Source organism: Manis pentadactyla, chromosome 3, assembly GCF_030020395.1.
Source record: "Manis pentadactyla isolate mManPen7 chromosome 3, mManPen7.hap1, whole genome shotgun sequence".
NCBI classification, from domain to species: Eukaryota; Metazoa; Chordata; class Mammalia; order Pholidota; family Manidae; genus Manis; species Manis pentadactyla.
The window spans coordinates 121,157,580-121,179,954 of NC_080021.1; positions in this window are offsets into that span (position 1 = coordinate 121,157,580).

Genomic DNA, 22,375 nt, shown 5'->3' on the forward strand with positions numbered 1-22,375 from the left:
ATGTTTCTGAAAAACTTCAGCCTAATAAGCTATGGTTCTCAGGAAACAGAATAAGTTAATTAATGAGCTAGAATTATCCTAGGAGAAAAGGTTACAAAACAATCCAGTGAAGAGTTGGAATAGTTAGGTTGGAGTCAATCAGATAATCTGTGATTTATCTATCCTCATCATGTCTCTCAGTCAACGAAAATAACTGAACAACAGGCACCTTCCAGGCACCTGGGATCTGCTGGGGATGCAGAGATTCACAAGACACAGCCCTTGCACTGGGTTCATTGGCAGTTTAGACAGAGAACAAAGCAAACTAGTAATCACAAGGCTTTATGATGGGAGTTGCAGCTGATGGATGTAGCCTAAACTCAAGAGATTCAGAAGTGTGGGCCAGCTAGGTCTGCCTCAGTGGGTGATATGAGATTTTTCTGGGAAAAAAGAATGTTTGAACTCAGTCTTGAAGCATGAGGGAAAAGACCCTCAAGGCAGAGGAAATAGCATATGGAAGGCCCAGAGAACCTTGGGAGAATATGACATGGTTGGGGGAAGTTCCAGAAATTTGTACTAAGGAGATTAGCAAAGGAAGTTCTGTGTTGAAGAATAAAAATCTAGGTCTTGGCCCATAGCCAGGCCCAGATCACAAAAGGAATGTAATGAAAGGAAATAGTAACGGTTCCCCCAAATTTGTTGGAGAGGCAAGGAGATGCAATCACCATCAGAAAAGCCCAGAAAGGCCTGAGAAAGGGAGGATAGAAGGAAGGCTGGGATTGGGGGCCAGGAAGCACTGCAGGAGTGATCAGGGGAGATGTGTCCAGGTGAGATGTGGAGGCATTTGACTAACTTCAGAGATGATAGCTAGATAACGGAGACCAGAGAGAGTCCAGGAGTCCTGGTTGAGAAGGATGGAAGGTGGGGAGGGGAATGGCAGGGTCTTTTCGTGAACTGGGAGTTAGGGAGGCAGGTGGGTGAGGTCCTCAGTTTTATACACACCATATCTTAAGTTTGTTGCATATAAAAGTGGTCCAGGGGTAAAGATACGTATTTCAGAGAGGGTTTAATGCTGGCTTAATGCTCTGTTCTCCTGGTTTTGAACTTCTTACTAATTAATGTTTGAGCTTGTGTCAGTGAGGTCCGATGGGACAACGGAACGTGTGCAAGGTGAGGCAGTCCCAGCAATGTGTGAGCGCTCCGCGGGTCCTCTTTGCCCCACGTGCGCCGGCCAATCTTGATGCTCCCAGCACAGGATTCCGGTGGACCCAGAAGAAGGTCAACGGAGCTGCTGAACCCAGAGGCCACTTTCTCTGTTCAAAGCAGAACTTGCCTCCAATGCAGGAAGAAGGCAATGGTGTTCCAAGACACAGGAATGACCATACACTTTCCCACTGTAAAGGATGACACAGAAGGGAAGGGAAAGATTGGAAACTCAGAGATCCTTTTCCTCTAACTCCTTACTCATTGGTAGGACAACGGTAGAGAATGTTGGTAGAAACTGCAACTATCAAAAAGCAAAATAAAAATAGAACTACTTTTGTGCAATGCTTCCACCATTCTGGTAATACGTGTACATGCATATATAAGCTATGAAATATGAATTATGAGATTTTGATCATGATTCCTATTTATTCCTATTTATAACTGACATTGCATAATATAAAGATAAAATTCATTCAATAATTCAAAATTTTAATGTCTGAAAATTTACAGTGACATTAAATGGTAAATAAGTGAAATGAACCATGCCAAGTAAAGAGGGAGAATGTGAAAGAAAAGACAAGGTTTCTCTTTTATAAACCGTAATAGCACCTAGTCCTGCTTTTTGGGCTCTGCAGGTTAGGGGGCTGGAACAAGGGCTCCTGAGTCCAGCACAGAGGTGGTGTTTGGCGCCGTGATGTTGGAGATTACACATTTAGGCTGCAGTGTAAAAAGAATATGGGACCAAGAACCTGAAGAGTTTAGGGAAGAGCAGAGAAGAAGGTACCCTTGGAGGAGCCCAAGGCCACAGCCAGAGACTAGGAGAGTCAAGAGGGAAAGGTGGGGTGGAAACCAGGGAGAAGTCCCCAAGGTAGGTGATCAGACCCACCAGGGAGTCAAGGCAGCCAGGACCTAAGAGTCTGGCAAAGAGCGAACCACGGGCCTCTGCCTTAGATGTGTAGGTTCCCAGCAGCCAACCCAGACACATCGTGGTGTTCCCACCAGGTGCGTAGGCAGCTCCTGGAGGGGAGCTCCCCTCTGCACAGCCTGGCGCCCACCCCCTCTGATCCTGGCTGGTCCTGTAGGCACCTGTGTCCCACACCCAAGTGGCTGACCCCTCTTTGAGCTCCTGCAGGCCTGCTCCGATATCTGGTTGTGGAGGGCAGAGCAGCCCCAATGTCCACCGGTTGGATGGCCCTGACCTAGATCAGCACTCAGTTCTACTTTCCAAGAGTTGCAAGCATCTCATGGGCTGGCACAGAGCTCCAGTTCTGTAGATGGCTGAGAAGCAGGCTAGATAATCTGCAAAATGAAAATGCCCCATTCTCTCTGGGAGCAGGGGGGTCAGTCTCCATTTCCCATGACTGAAGCCCCAAATCACCGCAGTAGGGTGACCCCCAAGCTGTCAAGGGACTGCTTCCTCTGTGTAGGGACAAGTGGAGACACTTGCACGTTGACCGGGGCTGTGCAAAGGACTTCTGCTGAGTTCTGGGATGGACACTGCCTGGCCTGGATGTCAGATGCCATGGTGGGGGCCATTCCCGGAAATGGGAGGCCAAAAACTAGTCCCAGGAAAGTGGGGAGGCAGCAAAAGGAAGACCAGGCTTGACTGTCCCTTGGGCTCTACTTACTAACTACAAATTCAAAGATATAACTGTAACGAATTTGAAGGAAATATAGAGCATTAAACCCAGGGCTTGGGGCTGTCTTCTGCATGGGCAGACTCTGTGAGGGCTGGTGGGGCAGGAGCTGGGGAAGCCGGCCCCAGTGGGGCAGCAACACTTCTTCCCTGACCTTCCTTTCATTTCAGAGCCCAGTGTGGCAGTTTACCTGTCTGTTAAATTCTCTTGATCTAAGAAAAAGCACAGCCTAGAAACTCTCTTCTGTTCATTGTTTCTTTTTCTTCGTTTTTCTTTTATTTGTGGAAAGGCTCACTGGGCCCAAGTGCATGGCAAATGCATTTGAGAATCATGGACTGAGTTCACATCTTCGTGGCGTCTGCTGGTGGGCGGTGAGGAGAGTTCAATCATTATGACACAGGGGTTCTTGATCTAGGGTAATCTTGACCCCCCAGAGGACGTGGGAAGTCTGGAGACATCTTTGTGTCACAGCTGGGGATGAGGGTTGCTGCTGGCATATAATGAATGGGGACAGGGGTGATGCTAAGTCGTCTGTAATACCCAGGACAGCCTCCCACAACAAAGGATCAGCCAGTCCAGAATTCCAGCAGTGGTGAGAAACACCCATGAAAATTATGATGAGTTTCCTAGGAATGGTCAGTTGACTGACTTTGTTTTGACTACTTGGATATTATATAAACACAGAACTAAGAAGTGGAGACACTTCTATGGGCTAATAGAATTACAGGGCTAGAAGTAACTTTGAAGATCATCTAGTGGTGGTTTTCTCTTTCAATATCTCCCATTAAGGATGAATTCTTAGTTCTTATAACAAACCCCAGAGAGAGAAGAGGGGGACATGGAATTGTTATTGCTTTTCCAGGCAGCTCCTAGGACACCCTTCTGAAAACCTAGGATTCTGTTCAATACAATTTGTAAAGTATTCATCTAGTTTAACAATTCATCAGTTAACCTATAAGAAAATGGAAGGTTTGAGAGATTAAATGATTTTCCTAGGATCACACAGCTGGCTGTTAACAGCCTGTGGTCTTCCAATTTAATGCTCCTCCAAAAATAACATGTTCTTAGCTATTAAACCACTTATTACTGCTCTTTAAAAATATAAATTCACCAGACTTTATATGTATTATCTACTGGAACAGATCATAAAATCATAGATAAGTCTTCTAGGGGGCAGTAGTTTCTTCTGAAGCCTTTCTCTTTGGCTTGTAGATGGGTGTCTTCTCCCTGTGTCTTCTCATTCCCTCTGTACCTGTCTGCCCAAATTCTTCTTATAAGAGTATCAGTTATATTGGACCATTATAATGACTTCATTTTGAACTTAGTTACCTCTTCCAATATCCTAGATTCAAATACAGTCACAGTCTGAGGTACTTGTGGTTAGGATTTCAACATATGGATTTTTTTTGTGATGTAATTCAGCCCATACCAATATATAGATATCAGTTTTGTGTTTGTTGTGTTGACCTTAAAAGACTGAAAGAGTCAGCTGTTTTGCCAGCAAAATGAGTTCAATCAGGAATAGAAGAGAATTGCAATTCAGGATAAGCAGGTAAGTATCTTTGATTATGGCTTGTAGTTCAGCCTCCATCCAAGGGACATAGGATATTAGTGGCATAGCATTAAGATCCTCAGAGGGCCTAACTTTAAAGGGCACCATTCCTATTGTTTTTTAGAAATTGCCCTTTCTAATGGGTTCAGAAGGGGAAGAAGTAGGGAGAGGTTCAGAGAAAAAGGGAAGTTCAACAGGAGTGTGGGTATGAAGTGGAAGGTGCAAAGGAAGCTCAGTAGGGGAAGATGAAGTTAGTGTAAGGGCTGTAGGGGATGACTGGGTCTCTGCTGTCTTTTTATCTTCTTTTACGTGTTTAGTTATCTCAGTGAATTTAGAAATTATATTCTGTAAAGAAACGATATTAGAGTCTTGAGTGTACTTTGAAGCTTCAAGATACCAACTGAAATAGGCATTCCACTCAGTTATTTTCATTTTAGAGCTACAGTCTTCTTCTAATTTGGCTCTAAGGAAAGCAAGTGTGGGGGGGCTCAAAAGCTCTTCATAATGGCCACTGGGGTTCTAACTTACTTTTGCTTCAGTTTGTCCAAATAGTTGAAAATGTGTATGAAGGAGGGACCATAGTTTTTAAACAAAACTGGCCAGGGTCTTCTGAAAGGATGTAGCAGATTGGGATCTCATTACTGAAAACCAGAGGTTCAGAAAACAGGAATACCCACCAGGAGCAGCAATACCTTCATAAAAACAAAGAAACGAACAAACAACCAGATCCTGAATAAAGTTGGAGAGCTCCAACTAAAAGGAGGTAGCTTGGACCTGAGAGGAGGCTGACCAAACCAAAAGGAAAAACACAACTCATGGAAATTGAGTGCAAGGGGCTCAAGTGAGCACCTGACACAGTTCTAGGGGTTGTTAGTTCTTCAGGGGTTTGTTGCCTTTGGATCCCACTTCTGACACCATGTAATCTTGCCCTTAAAAAAACAAAAGAGCCAGCTATATTTACCAGCAAAATCAGTTTATTTGGGAATTGTAGAGGACTTGCAATTTGGGACAAGCAACCTGGCAAACCGTAGGCAAGTCTGGAGAACAGAGGAGGGTGCCTTGCTTTTATGGGAGGAAGGAGGAAGCTGGGCAGAACTGTTTCACTGAGTTCTCATTTACTGGGCTGTCGCTGGGCAAGGAGAAATTTTTCATTCCTTTTGCCGGGGTATGTATGGTACCACACATACCATCCTGTTTGGGGTCTGAATGGTAGTGTGTAAGAACTTCTGCTTCAGGGCTTCCCACTTCCACTTTAAATGAACTTTCCTTTATTCATTTTCTGTTGAAAAGACTCACCACTATCCTCAAATATCTTGGCAGAGAGATGCTGATCAACTGTATTATATGAGACTTGCTTTTATTTGTAAAATGGAAATAAAGTTGCTTACTATTTTTTCACCAGGTCACTGTGAGAGTGGTCCACAGAAAGAACTGTAAAATACCTAATACTGGAAAGTGTTCCAAAGATACTCAATGTGCAGTGAGAGCCTTTTATAAAAATCTTTAAATAAATTTTGCACACCGGCAAGTCTTTATTATAATTATATTGTATTATTGTTCCTGCCATGAGCACATTTATGACAAAGTTGGGAGCTCCCCAAGCACTTTCTGCATGCTAGGAATACAGAGAGCTGACCCAAGGAAACAGAGGTAAGGGATTTTAACACTCATTAACCTTTTGAATTTATCAGAAATATGAGCTCTGAGGTTTTATGCCTGCTGATTTCTGCCTTCAGGAACCTAGAAGCTTGTGTTCAAACCTCACGTTTGAACTTTTGAGAATGGGATTTCTAGTCTTGTATTTGAATTGTGTAGCTGAGGACTTTCATATAATATATCTGTATTTGGTGGTAGAGTGTGGGGTTTGTTCAAACCAGGTGTTACTTCCTAACTTTGGGAAGATGTGAAAATCTAAGTTGGGAGGAAATTTAGTGGTTACTTTATTTATGTCCTAGAAAAAGAAAGACCCTGTCAAGTTATGATATTGATCTAAGTGGACAAAAATGACTGTGAAATAGTGACCTTAGTTGGACCTTGGAAGAGGAATTGCTATCTCTGAAGTGTATCCCCTGTGACTTTCTGTGCCTTTTTTCTCTATCATAAGCTCTGGCTTGTGTTTCCTCTTGTCTAGATCACTGCTAAAGCCCGAACCTCCCTGTCCTCCAGCCAGCAGAGAGAGCCAAACATATCATTCTTTTACTCCTCTTAGAAACATTTGAGTGGCTCCAATTCTTTAGAGACTTAAGTTTATCTTCTCTGCCAGCTGTTCAAAGTCCTCTGCTCTCTAAGTCTTCTTCTCCAGTTCCTACCCTTTTCCCCTGTGAACCTGAGATGTAATGCTATAGGTCTGCTCACTGTTCCACTGACACCTTTTCTACTTCCTCTTTTCTGGGCCTCTATTCAAGTCTTCTATTCTCTGAATACTCTCCTTTCCACCTTGTAACCTGTCAGATTCATTTCTTTAATTCCAATCTCTCCTCTTCCCCCACAAAGCCTTGCTAGGTCACATGTAATTCCATTAGCTGCCATACATTTCACCACCTGCTTGAATGTGGGTACTGATTTATGTGTTGCTAGACTAGATGGAGATCTCACTGGATCTGAAAGGGTGGAAATATATCTCCATCATGGATCACTTGTTACCCTATGAGACCCAAAAGTGCTTTGTTCAGAGGACACCCTCAACAAATATTAGCTGAATTGAACAAATGGAACCATCTCTAACTACAAATGATGAAAATCGACACAATCTGTAGGGGTTCAGGATGCTGTGGAGTCTGAAGTTGTAACCAAACAAAGTGAACTGGGCCTGAGTGAGTGAGTGGATTTCCAGGTAGGCTGCTCAGTTTTGTTACTAATTATGGTAATGATGAAGTGCTTATATGACTTTCCTATTTCACTTGATGGTTTTGATAGGTGAAAATTAATATCAGTAAATATAACAAAATAGAAATGGTGTACTCTTGAAAACAATGGCTTGTTCGGGAAATCTTGATCCAGTTGTATATGTGTGTGAAACTCTTATAGTCACTCCTCATGATGGGCTATGAATTCTGATGTAATTTCTGCATACTGATTCAATATGGGTTATTGTTCTAATTGAATATTACTTTCCTTCTACAGAACTCATTTATGGCAGATACCACATAAAATTTCCCAGGATTTCAGAGTTGAATTGGTTCTGTATTTTGTGGGCAGAATAACTATGGTACAAAGACACTATATTTACCATATTTTAAGATATAGTTTGGCTTTTGGCTTTTTTTCTCAAGACTTTAATTATTTGATATCCTTAAGAATATATTTCCTTACTTATATTCACAACCTATTTCTCACTGCTCTTTCTAGAGTTGTCAACTGATTTATTTGCTCTACTAAGACACTAGCATAATGTTGATCATATTTTCTCTGATTTACGTGTCTTCATCCTTATTTAACCTATTTCTACTGTTTCTGTGTTGTTTTGTTATACTTAATAGTGTTTCTTCTCTTTTGCTTGATCAGTTTACCAGTGGTTTATCTATTTTGAATTTTTCCCCTAAGAACCAACATTTGGTTATGTTGTTTCTCCTTAGTAATTTTTTGTTTCTTTTTTATTGATTTTTACATGTATCTGTATGTATCTTCATTACTTTCATCCTACTCTCTTTAGATTTGTCTGTGGTCTTTTTTCCTAGTTATCTTTATTTATAAAAACTTTTTTATGGCACAATTAAGGTTTAATTTATATACTGTGAAATTCGTTGACTGTAAGTGTATTATTGAAAGAATTTTTAAGCATATTTCTAGATTTGTGCAACTGTCGCTACAGTTCTGGAACTTTTACATCACCCCCCAAATTTCTCTCAAGCTCTTTGGTGATTGATCTTTGCTTTCACTCTATGTCCCCCCAAAAGCTAGAAAACCATTGACCTGCTTTCTGTCTTTAAGAAATTTGTCTTTTCTTGACATTGTCTATAAATAGAATTATACAATATGTAGTTTTGTGTCTGGCCTCTTTCACTTAGCATAATAATGTTTCTGAGGTTCATCTGTGCTATACCATGTGTCAGTATCTTGTGCTTTTTCACTGCTGAATAGTATGGATATACAATACTTTGTTTATCCCTTCACTATTGGTGATTATTTGGATGGTTTCATAGTAGCTATTATAGCAATTGCTATTAAGAACATTGGCACACAAGGTTGTGTGTAGACATATTTCCATTTCTTTTGTGTATATTCTTATGAATGGAATTGGAATTATACAGTAATGCTCTATTTAGCTATTTAAGAGGCCGCCAAATGGTTTTCCAGTGTCTGCACTATTTTACATTTCCATCAGCAAGGAGTAAGGGTTTCGTTTTTTCTGCATCCTCACCAACAGTTAGCATTGTCTGTCTTTTTTGAACATTGTTATAGTGTATCTATAGCGATATTTTCATTATGATTTTAATGTGCATTTCTCTAATGTTTAATGATATGGAGCAACTTCCCTGTGCTTATTAGTTATTTATGTGTCTTTTTTGGTTATTTTCAGGTTCATATTAAATGGTAAGTTTTGGGTTTATTTACTTATTTTTTTTCTATTCTTTGTTCTTATTCCTGCTTTCTATTGGTCTTTCAGTTTTCACCAGGATCTCTGGAGCCCAGTCCTGGTCAGATTTTATAATGTTATTTTGGGGTTGCCATCCCAAGGTCCCTGGCTTGTTTCTTTAATTTTTGGTCATGAGACTGTATCAGAGCTTTTCCATCTTCCTAGGCCTGCAGCTTGTTCAAATCTGTGTTTTAAGGGAGTGGTCAGTATTGTTTCCTTATCTGCCTGCACAGAGCACCAACCCAAGCCTCTGGCTTCAGGCCTCACCTGGGCCAGTCAGGTGACCTGAAGAACATCTGTTTCATCTAACCCACAGGAGCTAATCTCTGGCTTCCATGACCAGCAAGTTAGTGGCTTTGATCACATGTACTCTTTTGTTTCTCAATTCTGTGGATATCCTTGTCTTATTTTTAAAACTGGTTCTGCCTTTTTCTTTTTAATTTCTGCATTTTATTTATGGTTTCTATGTGTTTGAAAGAAAAGGATACTCAAAGTGTGAATCCCCCATGCTATTGTGGCCAGAAGACTTAAAAAATTTCTAATGCCTATTATTCCTTTCAATATTCAGTTAAGGAGCACTCTTCCTGATTTAAGTTTCATTAACACTCTCATTGTCCCCATACCTTAAAAAAAAAAAAAGATTAATCTGCATTCTGTCTTATAAAGTCTTTCCTATTCTATTTTCATTACAATTTTTTTGTGTTTGTTTATCTTTCCAACTAGATTGTGAGTTTTGTAAGTGCAAAGACTCTATATTTTACCTTCTTTTTCACTCTACAGTGCATAGAATAAAGCTTTGAGTTGAATTAATATTCTCTATACTTCCGTTGAATTGATTATTCTACATAAAGAGCATATGTTAATGAAATTTACCAAGGGAAGCTGTTTGGTCAGGACATAGACCCTAGATGTGGGGAAATGAGCATTTTGGTGTGAGGGGTAAGATAACCTGGAATGAGTTTTCTTTGATCAAATCCTACTGATGAGATGAATCTGCATGGACTCTTAGAACTATGTAGCATCTGGCCGGGAAGAAACGTACGAGGTTTTTATCCTGATTCTCTCTATTAGTTAGAGTGGATGTGGCTGCTAGGAACAGAAACTAAAAAAACCAGTGGTTTAAACAAACAAGGGTTATTTTTCCCCTATAAGAAGTGGTAAGTAAGGCGAGAGTATGTGGTGTAGCCAGAGTTGATGTAGCATTTAAAAGGTACTGACAAGGACCAAGCTTCCTCTATTGATGCTTTCCTCCACCTTGGTGACATATTCCTTTCTGATGATGTTAAAGCAGCTACCTTATCTCCTGCCATTATTGATGCATTCCAGAGAGGAATAGAAGGAAGGGAAAGGGAGGAAAGGCCCATGTTAACTCTCTGATTTGATCAAGATAATAAAGCTTTCCAGCAGGGCTACCTGGAGACTTCTATTTACACATCATTGGCCAGAACCAGCTAGGGAAAGAAGTCTTTTTTAAATGGACTTAATGCTACTCTATAAAAACGAAGAGTTTTGCTAGTAAGGATGAAAGGGAAATCAGTAATGAGTAAGAAAACGGCAGTGTGTGTCCAACCCCCAGCACTTATTTTAGAAATACAGACCCCTCTAAAGGGATTTTAAAGAGCATTTTCAACAGATGGTAAGGAGGATGGATTGTGGATGGGTGAGACTGTGGGCAAGGTAGACTTGTTAAGCTACTGATGCAGGAATCTAAGCAAGAAATTGTTCTTAATTAGAGCACTGGCAATTATGGTTAAGAAATAGAGTAGAATTCAAATGACAATTAGGAGTTGGAATAGATAGGATTTAGTGACAGTCATTAAACTAGGAACACCCACAATTTTATTTCACTGTTGGTGTTTGGCTAGTTAAAAAATTAAAAACCTCTTATCTTTCAGTATTTGGGGAAGATGTGAATTTACATATTTTAAGTGGGAGCGGAAGGAATAGGTACAAGCCAGCTTCAAATTTCAGGTTTCAATAAGACAAAGTGTTGTCTGGTATTTTAAAATAGGTTATCTGATATAAGAGTGTCAGGCGATGTGGAAATTGGCTGGAAATATTGTGAGAACAATCTTCCTTTTTAGGAATTTGGACTTGAGGCAGCACATAGCAACCAATATTTTTAAAAGAATTTGAATGCTATTATAAAACTCACAGTCAGTGTCACATAATGAAACCATTCTTATTTGGACCAGTTTGCTCATCCTCCACTCCATAGTGGGAATAATGGTTGATGTCAGGACATCCTTTTGGCTAACTCAGTAAGAAAAGTTTGAATTTCTAGTTAGAGAGAGCCATTGGTTACCTTTGTAAAGGCTGCTGCTTCTGAGGTGTTGTTTGAACCAGCATCTCTCTCAACTGTAGGTCAATGGGAAGCCTCACACTTTCTTCTGACTACAGAACAAAGCAGCCAAATATCAACATGCTTGGGAATGATTATAAGAGCTGAATACTACCAGTTCGAATATTTCAAGAAGATAGTCCTCTGTAGTCCATGGCATAGATTATACTTCTCAAAATATTTTTCATTTACAAATACTAAATCTCTGCTCTAGGAAATAGAAATGAGGAGTTAAACTCAAAATTAAATTGCTACCTGATAAGATTGTAACTGGTATGGAAAATGAAATCTCAGGAAAATGGGAGATTAGAAGGAGTGTAAGGGCCAAGGAGAGGAAGCAAGTTTGATTGAATTTATGCTCTGGCTACATGGCCCTGAACTTCTGGAAGTTTCCACACATAGTCATTAATCATTGTAGAAGAAACAGATCATCAGATGCCTGACTGATATTTTCACATCTTACTCAGATATTGTGTGTTCTCATTGTATTTACCAACATATTTGTTGGGAATCCATGACTTTTAGCAGTGTTGGAACTTTAAAAGTTATTCTTTAATCATTTTTGAGCTTATGGTAAAAATTTTCACATTGGAATGAATTAATAGCAGAAAACAATCAACCCCTTTACTTTCTTAAAAGCAATATTTCAATGATTTTGGTCAATATGAAAGACATGACTTTCCTAGCTGTACATGGCTCATCTTTGCCTGCCCTTTGCACATAACGTCCTCTCTGCCATGAGATGTGTTGCTTCACCTTGTTATAATTCATGGAGCTATAGATGGGAAATAACAGTCACTATGGTCTGACTGTTTGTGTCCTCCCGAGATTCATATGTTAAATTTCTAAACCCCAAAGGTGATGGTGTCAGGAGGTGGGGCCCTTGGGAAGTGCTTAGGTCATGAAGGTGGGGCCCTCATAAATGGGATTAGTTTCTTATAAAAGACACCCACAGAGCTTCCGAGCCCATTCCCCAAGCTCCGGCACAGCGAGAAGGCACTGACAGACCAACAACGGGTCACTCACCAGAACCCTGCCTTGCAGGCATCTTGCACTTCTTAGCCTCCAGCACTGTAGGAAATACATTTCTGTTGTTTATAAGCCACCTAGTCTGTGCTATTTTGTTAAAACAGCCTGAATGGACAAAGGCATAGTCTGAGTGACAAACCTAGGTTGGAACATATCACTTTTCTTCCTAGAAAATAACATTCTAAAGAAGATGGTTTCCCTTAATGAACGGGTGTACAAAGCAAAAATCATTGTGCCCCTAAATCTAAGTAGTTTTCAAGGACACATTCCAAAATTTTAAAGTCAGATTGCAAATACAATTGCCTTGTGCAATCCTCTATAGATAAAACTTCTCTACGAACAAGAACAACTGCAGTGTTTGCTTAGAAAGTTATTGTATTACCTTTTGATTCAGATTTTTGAAGGCATTAAAGAATTTACATAATTTTGGGACCTAGAAGCTGTGGCAGAATGTAGTTTTGTCAGTACAATATAATTCCTTGAGTTGGTATATTTCTAATGGAGAAAACCACTTAAATGATTCATTTTTTTTAGGAGAAGCAAGTTTCTTAATGGTCATTTAGACCAGTTTACTCACCTGAAACTGTGCTCAGAGAGAGTATTTGACTTACCCTTGGTCAAAAACCTGCTTGAACATCTTTTTAGTTGGCTGGCCTATTGGATTCTGCAAATAATAAAGTATTGCATGCAAAGAACATAATTGAGAATGTTTTAAAAATGTGTTCTGATCTGTGTGTTGATGGCATCTCTATTAAATTTGTTTTTGTCTGTTCACCATCCCTTTTTTCTTTTGTATGAAGAACCTATTTCATCTGGGTGCAGGTGGGGGTGACCTCCTCACAGGTACCAAAGCACATTGGCTTGTCCACTTGGAGTTCTGGATTCTTCAGGCCAGTTGATGGGTTCAGGAATGAACCTTCCCAGGCCCCTGCTGGAGCGGCCCTCTCTGCTCCCTGTGACTGCTGCCTTTAAGCCTAAAACTGCTTAATGACTGTCTTAAGAGAAAGAAGCCAATACAGATGAAATCAGTGTAAACTGAAAGACCATGTCTCCATGACACTATTTGAGTGTCTTGTTTCCACTGTGCCTGCAGTCAGGTGTACCTCCAAATGCCTTCCAAACGACACAAACCTGTACATCCTCTCTTTGGACTGAGGTTGGCTGGAGTTGCTCTCTACAACTTAGAACATGAAGAAGTCATGGAGTGTCCAGGGAACATGGGAATCTCATGCATTTTTGTGCATCAAATGAATAACACTGATAGATTCTCAAACAAGAAGCAGGCCAGGACTTTGGGCTGTTTAGGCTGCTGCCTTGTGCAAATCCAGAGACACTGTTCCTGTAGAAGATGGTATGAATTCCAGGAGCACACTGGGAATTATTAGGTTAGAAAGGGTTCACTGTTTAAAAAAATTCCACTCTCTTTCACTCAGAGAATTTTGATTAGTTCCATCAGTGAATTATTGTACCTGAAGATACATTAAGACAAGGAAAGAAACCCTTTGGGTTTGGAAGTGGGTGAAGGAGAGGCAGCATGGCGCACAGGTGAGGAGCAGCCTCTGTGCCTGGCCGCCTCCCTGGCTCACATCCCGGCTCCTCCATTCCAGCCACGTGAGTCCGGACGCATACCTCATGGCTTGGTCACCCACCCTGTGAGACAGAGGTGATAGCTGTACCCACTCACAGGGCCCCTGAGAAAAAAGTAAGATGATAACTCTGCAGTATTTAAACGCTGCTGGGCACATGGTACAGTAAAGGTTTACTGTTTAATGACTTTTTAAACAAGTAGATTACGGGCCATTTCTGTTCCATATTAACTGAGTGCCCATAGAATGTGAAGAAATAACTGCTGACTAACAGACCCACTTATATGACACTTGCCTGCTGGGAGCTTTCATATGTAAAGTGTATAGGTAGCTAAATGACTCTGCAGAACTCCCTAACAGAATAAGTCTGAAGGAGAGCACCAATAATGAGCTGACAGAATGTGGATGGACTAAGTTGGGTGGCACTGATGGCTTGGGGTCAGATATCAGAAAGAGGTGAGGTCATCTGGGAGGCTAGAAGGAATCAGTCACCTTGGCAAACATTTAAGAGCCTGGGCAGGTGCAAAAAGTATTTATTATTCAAATGAAAAAATATATTCAAGGGGGTAGGGAGGGAAAAGACATTTTTTCAGGCTGGGTAGTCAATAAAAGAGAAGCAAAATCCTTTAAAATATGGCCTCTGTTTTGTGAGGTGTGCAGAGTGTCTCTGAATTCATTCTACGGGATTTGACATTTCTTCCCAGATTAGTCTCCTCTCTGGTGGAAATGACAGAAATCTTTCCAAGAGCTCCTTTGCCCCAAAAGGAATTTCTGTGGGGAAAGCACGTGAGAACAACTTGATGGCTTATTGCTCTTGAATTATTAACTGGTACCTGGGCTTCTGAGCTGCCAGCACACCGATCATTTTCCTTCAGGAAAATTCTGGCTTTCAGTACAGCAATTGTTAACCAGAACAGGAAGACTGGAAATGAAAGGAATTGCAACTGGTTCCTTCTGAGCACTTTTCCTGGTATCCTGATAATTATAAATAAGCATCTGTTAAGGGATGGTGATAGTCTGCCTGTGTTTTGCTTATTAATTAGTTTTCTTGATGAGGGAAAAATGATTTATTATATATGTAATTAGAGTATTAGAGATTTCACATTATCCATAGTTGGAGTCTAAAATTACTCACTTCTAATATTTGCATCTCCTTCCACCCCAATACCAGTTAGAGCTAGTGTATTTATGTTTTCTCACTGGCTTCAAATGGTAATTGAAGTGCAAAGGGCACAGAGTTGAGCTATTTGTAATTAGACAGCTGGATGCTGGTTCTAATAAAAGTGCCTGCAGCTTCCCATGCCTCTTCAGGCTCTATCAGGCCGTGGCCAGCTGGTTTGTCATGAGTGTGTGTGATTTACACATCTTAGACCATTTGGAGGTCCAAAATAAGAGACTAGAGGGCTGGACTGTGCTCAAATACAGTTCTTCTATGAACAGGACATCCTTCAGACAACTAAGATTGACAGAAGGATGAAGATGGCTGTAATAATTAATTGGTCAAGCAGTACTTTTTATATAGAGCATCAAGTACATCATAAGCATTGTGAATATAATCAAGGGGTTAGGATGGTGGTCCTGTCCTCAGGAAAGGTATAATTTAGTAAAAGCCCTAACACTCACATGCACAGGGACTTGAGAAGCAGCTCAGGGCAGGTTATGACAAATGTGGAGTTGTCACTACCATACTTGTTGGGTGACTACTCTGTGTAGCACTTGTGGTTGGCACCAAGGAGGCAGCCCCTAACCCCCTGTTCATAAATGATGTCTGAGGAACAGTATAGGAGAATATACATGAAAATACAAGATGCTAATACTTAATTCCTGTTGAGCAGGATAGACTAAAATCTATCAAAATTCCAAGGGGGAGACAGTACCTTGACATACTACAGTTAGTCAAGGTTTCACTGAAAGATGGCAGTTGAAACTGATTCTTGAAGTGAGAAGATAATGTAATGAGGCAGAAAATGTAGCCTCTGGAGAATTATAGGAGGACAAGTTCTGAGGGTGAATTAGAATTCTGCAACACCAGCCTCAACCCACTTCCCTGTCTCCAATAGTTTGTGGGTCTCCCCTTTTATGACAGTGGCCAACAAGGCATGGTGCAGACTGACAAGGCTAATATGTGGTAAGCTATTATGTAACTTGGCAATTTGTGGGGAGGCTGTTGAAATCTGACGGATTCCAAATCACACCAGAGGGCAGGCGCTATATGATGTAGCTCCCCGGGCCTCTGCTAGTCAATGACTGATGCTGTCACGTTTGTGATAATGAGGATTAAGCTGCTTTAAAAATGTCTTAGCAACCATAGATTTGGGTAGGCAATCTTCTGCTACAGTTGGTGAAGATTTTAATATTCAAAGTCATATAAAAGGAACCCCTCTAGAGCAGCAACTTTATTTCTCAAGCAATAAGCAGGGGCCAATTCATTGGTGTGTTTGAAATTAATTACTCAATGAATATAAGGACCGTACCTGAGGTTGCAAGTGTTGTCAAAAGCAAAAAGAAAAGTGCCCCAGTGGGATGAGAAGTGGATTCTTGTGAAATAATGCTGTTCTGGTGGATATATCTATCTATCTGAAGTTAGGTGATGCTGGCACAGCATGACAGCCTGTAACCTGGAGAATAGATGAGGCCAAGCTCAGAGCCCTTCCTGGCTGGGAAATGCATCCCTCAGCACCTGGGCAAGGCCCAACATCTGCAGGGGTGTTCAGACTCAGTGACGACTCAGGCCTTCTGTCGTGCCAGTCTGAAGACTGTCCAACTGTCCAACCCCCAGGGCCTCAAGCCCACTTTTTAAAAAAGAAAAGAGTCCATTTAAATGCCCTCTCTTTGATTTAAACTTATTTCTCACCAATGATGGTACTGCTGTTGAGAATGAATCTCTAGATGGCAGATTCTTGGAGTAGGATCTGTGTTCCCACAGGTGAACCTCAGGTGGTGAATAGGGCCACCTGAGAGCCTCAGAACTTTGAAAAGAATTAAATAATTGTTTTACCAGCAAGGATATATATTGTGCTAAAGTTTGAATTCATTTGGCCATTAAAAGGTTCGGTTTTGCTGACAAACTCTGTATGTAAAAAGTCTAACAAGTCAAAAAGAGGAAACAAAAGCATGGTGTCCAATGGGCCAAACACGTCCTCTCCCCATCCCTGCTGAGCCCTCCTCTCTGAGGCTGTGGACAGAGGAGGACATGGGGAGAGGGAGAGAAGGGGAGGGGGCCCAACACAGAGAAAGAATTTAAAGTCCACTCTTCAAAACATCAAAATGTAAATGTTATAAATTGAGGCAGTAAGTGGAGCTTTCATTATAAAAAAACCCCAAACCAAAAACCAAACACACACACACACACACACACACACACACACACGTGTGGAATGAAATGTAGTCTCATGTTCTCCTTTTCATCTGCAAAATGAGTATGATCTATTTCCTGCATCTATTCTGACTTCCTTTTTGCTTTTGAAATCCAGCTTCCATCCTCTGAGGTCTCCTGGGTGACCTTTTCAAGGTTTTCGGTGACTTCCTTTCCCACCTTTCTGCAGCCTCCTTCTCTGCAGCCTTTCACCACCACCTTCCACAAGATGTGGGAAGAACCTAACTGTCCATTGACAGAGAAGCTCTGTCTCCCCATTCTGCTGGGGCATGGTACAGGACGCCCTGGACACTTGCCGTACAGCATGACCATTTGCACATCACCAGATCCCGTCGTTTTTCTGCCAAACTCAACAGTAGTTACGGTTTTGATGAAGGCTTAGCAGGATAAGGGAGGGGATATGTTTGTGTGTGTGTGGCCTATGGTGCGGCAGTGCTTTTCATTTTATTAGTTATAGTCTTTTTGGAAGAATATAGAAACATAAGTAATATTTTGGACTTAGAGGTGAGCTTTTAAGTGCAACTTGATTTTGGTTATGTCTGGAAAGAGAGCAGGCATGAAGATTCAGCATGAAATCTTAGTAAAACAATAACCAAGACAGCCTGACACTATCCCTTGTGCTCTAGCACTTTCTGACTACCACAGGCCCCAGGAAGCCAGCTCAGATGAAGGCTGTGTGTGCATAAGGCCGTCAGGCTGAGCAGGTTGTACTCTCTAAGCTGTGGATTCTTGTGCAGGGCTACAGACATCTCCATAATGAATTTTGCAGTCCCGTTACTTCTATGCTTTTCAGACTTATAGTTATCACACGCTGGAATAAAAGTTAATATATCTTTATTTAATTCAAAATGATTTGGAGAGAGAAACTCTTCAATCACACCCAGGTACCATAGGAGCAGGTACAGGCAGGATGGCTCCACTCTCAGAAACCAAGGTAAGCCAAATTCCCTAATGGAAAGTCACAAATGTACATTCCCAAGAAACATCCACAGTCTATTTCTGTAATTGTTCAGTAACTGCTGAGGGACAAATGTCTGATTGTTCTTTGACAGAGTCTGATTTGTGCCTTAGTGCTCAAAAGGCATGAAATCTAATTCTAGCGGAGAATGATTCCATTTCTTCACCTTGATTTAAGCTCCCTTTATTTTTTATGAACAACTAATTATAATGAAATGAGTGCTTAATTCAATCAGGTGTGCCCTAATTGTTGAATGATCATAAGTGGACCTGAGTTGCAGCTTTCTGTTAGAACTAATCAGACTGGAGGATCGTACGGCATGCTTTCCTTGACATTTTAGTTGCTGATGAATAAACAATAAATTCTGGTTAAGTCTAGCTGAGATGTTTTTTAAAGATACATCTCTGCCCTATCTTTGGACAATAGTTCTACAATAGTAAACATGACCAAGGCATGTGAAACTAAAGGAAAATGAAATGACAATACTTCAAGAAAGGAAGATCCTTGAACCTATGATATATTGAATGGGATCACAAAAGTTAAGTGCTGGGTGTAGTGCCTATTGTATAGCACATACTCAGCTGATGCTAGGGGCTGGTACAAGGGTCTTACCAGCAATGAGAAATAAGCACAGGAAAATACATAACCAATATAAATCAATAAACTCAGGAGATTAGGTATTAAAAAGGTATTTTTTATGGTGGGGAGCTAACACCAAAATTATATAAGAAACTCATACAACTCAATAGCTAAAAAACCCCAAGTAACCCAATTAAAAAATGAGCAAAGAACCTGAATAAACATTTAACCAAAGAACACATAGATGGCCAACAGACACGTGAAAAGGTGCTCAACATCACCATTTAACAGGGAAATACAAATAAAAACCAATGAGATATCACCTCATATCTGTTAGATAGGCTATTATCAAGAAGTCAAAAAATAACGAGTTTGATAAGGATGTGGAGAAAAGGGAACCCTCCTACATTGTTGGTGGGATTGTAAGTTGGTGAAGACATAATGGAACAACGTTAAGATTCCTCAAAAAACTAAAACTAGAATTATCATATGACTCAGCAATCTCATTCCTGGGTGTACATCCAAGGACGTGAAATCAGTATCACAGAGAGAGATCTGCGTTCCTGTGTTCACTGAGGCTTTGCTCACAGTAGCCAAGATGTGGAAACAACCTAACTGTCCACTGACAGATTAATGTATGAAGAAAATGTGGTATATATAATATATACTAGCATTATTCATCCACAAAAATAAGGAAATCCTGGCATTTTTAACCACATGGATGAATGAAAAGACCATAATACTGAGCTAAATAAGTCGGACACAGAAAGACAAATACTGAATAATCTCATATATAATGGAATCTAAAAATGTTGAACTCATTGAAACAGAGAATATAATGGTGGTTATCAGAAGTCTTTAAGGGACTCTTTGGATGTGATAATGCTCCTACAAAGTCCAAGGAGATTTAGTTTTCTTTGCATTTTCACCAAGTTTCTTAAAGAAAGAGACAATTTTATTCCAGCATTTTGGGTTCCTATCATCTGCCTGATGAACATGTCTGGCTCTTTGTTTTCTTTGAATTGACTTGAAGCTCACACACAACTGGGTGCTAAGTCATTAAGAAGAGCTAAAGTTACGGCTCCCAGGGGTCTGAGAGGTGGTGTTGCAGAGGGAGATTACAGTGAGCATGTGCCTGCATACCACTGTCTCCCACTGGTACTAAGGGGTGCTAAGGCCTGCCTTCCTGGTTACAAGGTGGAAGGGAAGTCTGCCTGCCAGGAGCCATGCTACTCAAGCTGTGTAGCGAAGCTCAGGCTAGAAGAAGACCCCCATAAGGCAGGGGTCTTTGCAGCTGGCTCTCTCTATTACCCACCTTGATTTTGTTATTTTCCATTATACTATTGGTTCTGTTTTTTGCTTGCATTATTGCCAAGAGCTAAGCTAACCTTTGCTGAGCAGTGTGGAAAAGATGAGAACATAAACTTCCCAAAAGCTTTTCAGGACAGTGCTCCTGAAGAATAGAACACGCAGGGGCCAAATGGTGATCTTAGCATAAAGTACTGAAGCCTGCTGTTAGTCAAACACTGACCACCCCATTTCCACTGGGAATGCCCCCCTTGTTTTGCTAGTGAAACTAGTGATAGAAAGTTTTATAGAAATAGAGTCATGAGAAAATATTGAATAGAATAACCCTGTTGACAATTAATCATCTCATGTTTTCTTCCCTCTACTACTTCTATAGTTTGTTTTTCTTCTTTCCTAATCACAGCGCTTTACTAGAATTTGTGCCTCACCTTTACTAGAATTTGTGCCTCATACGTGAAATTACCAAGTACCATATTCCAGGAAGTAAAGATACCTCAAAACAAGTGCTGGGCACAGAAGCCATGGAGCATAAATCTGCAAAGAAGTGAAAAACTAACCTTTTCAAAGAATATTACTTCTCTCTCACTTACCAGCTTTGCATCTCCCTGTATGGCCCCGTAAGATGGCTGGTTAGCCAGAGATGGGTAAGATTCCTCAAGGGAGGAACAACCTAAGACAGGCACAGTCGCAGGGGGGCTATCAGGTGAGAAAAAGGGGGCCAACAGAGGTGAGGCTTAGAACCTCACCCCCCCAGTTTTGAGAGAAATCTTCTACACCTGTGGATGTTTTGTTGCCCTTGTTCAGCTTGGATTAAGACCCGGTCTGTAGGCACAAACCTGATCATCTACACCTGCCTTCTTACAGTTCTAAATCATGCTTTCTATCTATATCTTGCATTTACCTACTACATTAACATTTTATTAGATTCACATATAAAGTATAAAAATCAAATGAATAATTATACATCATATTTGACTTGATTGTTTATAGTTTAAAGTTTGTATTTAAAACAGAAACAGTTTCTGTGATATGAATGCCCTTGCATTGTTCACCATGTAAGAACTTGTTTAGTCCCTGCAGTGGTGGAGTCATAGAAACCTGTGTAGCATATGTAAGGAAGATTCTGGTATCCACACAGAAGAAAGAGAAATGTAGATAAGAAGGAGAAATTTAGTTTGCTGCCTACTGTGCCCTATAAAGGGGTATAAGGTAAAGATATGAGTTTATGATTTTAGATTGATTATAAATTTATTAATGCCTCTAAGAATATTTTTGTGGGCAAGAATCCTAGCTAACTGTGGCACTAGGTGACCTGTATTACACCCTGAGCTGATAGACTCCATAGTCGCTGCTACATACTGCATGCTCCTACGGTCACATGCACTTCTTAGAAACTGCGTTGCATAGAAACGTAAAACACAATAGAGTACATGTTGATAGGAAAAGTTTTGGTCAAGGAACAGAAAAACAATCACCTGTCTAACCCTTGAACAACCATGAATAGATTAGAAAGTAAAAGAAAGAAAAAAAGCTTGCCTATACTTATTAACCAACTGCCTATACTAATTAATCATCAGAATAATAAAAAATAATCATATCCTTGTGCAAAATGGTATAAATAAAGCTGTCATCGGCACTTTGTCGAGAGACCACCTCCATCTGACTCCGTGTCCTGTCTCTCCATACGCCGACTCTGTCCTGCACCTTCGGGCATCCCACCCCTAGGCTGGAGCTGGACTCCTGCATCTGCCCCAAGAAGAGATTATAGCCACCAGCAGCACCACAGACCCAGAGCACTGGCATGAAGTCCTTGCAATCCTAGCCAGCCACAGTTGACGTTTAGCAGGATATATAGAATCCTCTGTAGCTGGTAGAGTTGGTAAGGTAAGGGCATAAACAAAGGCTAACAGTTAATTACAAGGGTTGTTGCAGGAGACAAATATCCCAATACAACAGTTGTGACATAGGAGATATGTCAGGCCTTCAGAAGATCCAGACAGAAAGACGTCTTTAGCCTTGCTGGGGGGAATGATCAGTAGTTTCTTAACCAGGAGGGACTAGGGACTCATATTAGAACAACTCTATTTCCTTTAAAGTTCATTATATAAAAGTATGCCTAGCTAATTGTTAGGATTTTCATTGCCAACTATGTGTTCAGTTATTCTCAATAAATTCTTTTGTCATCTTCATAACATTTTGAATTAAATAATCCTTCTAGATATTGTTAACTATAAAAACCACAAGTGAG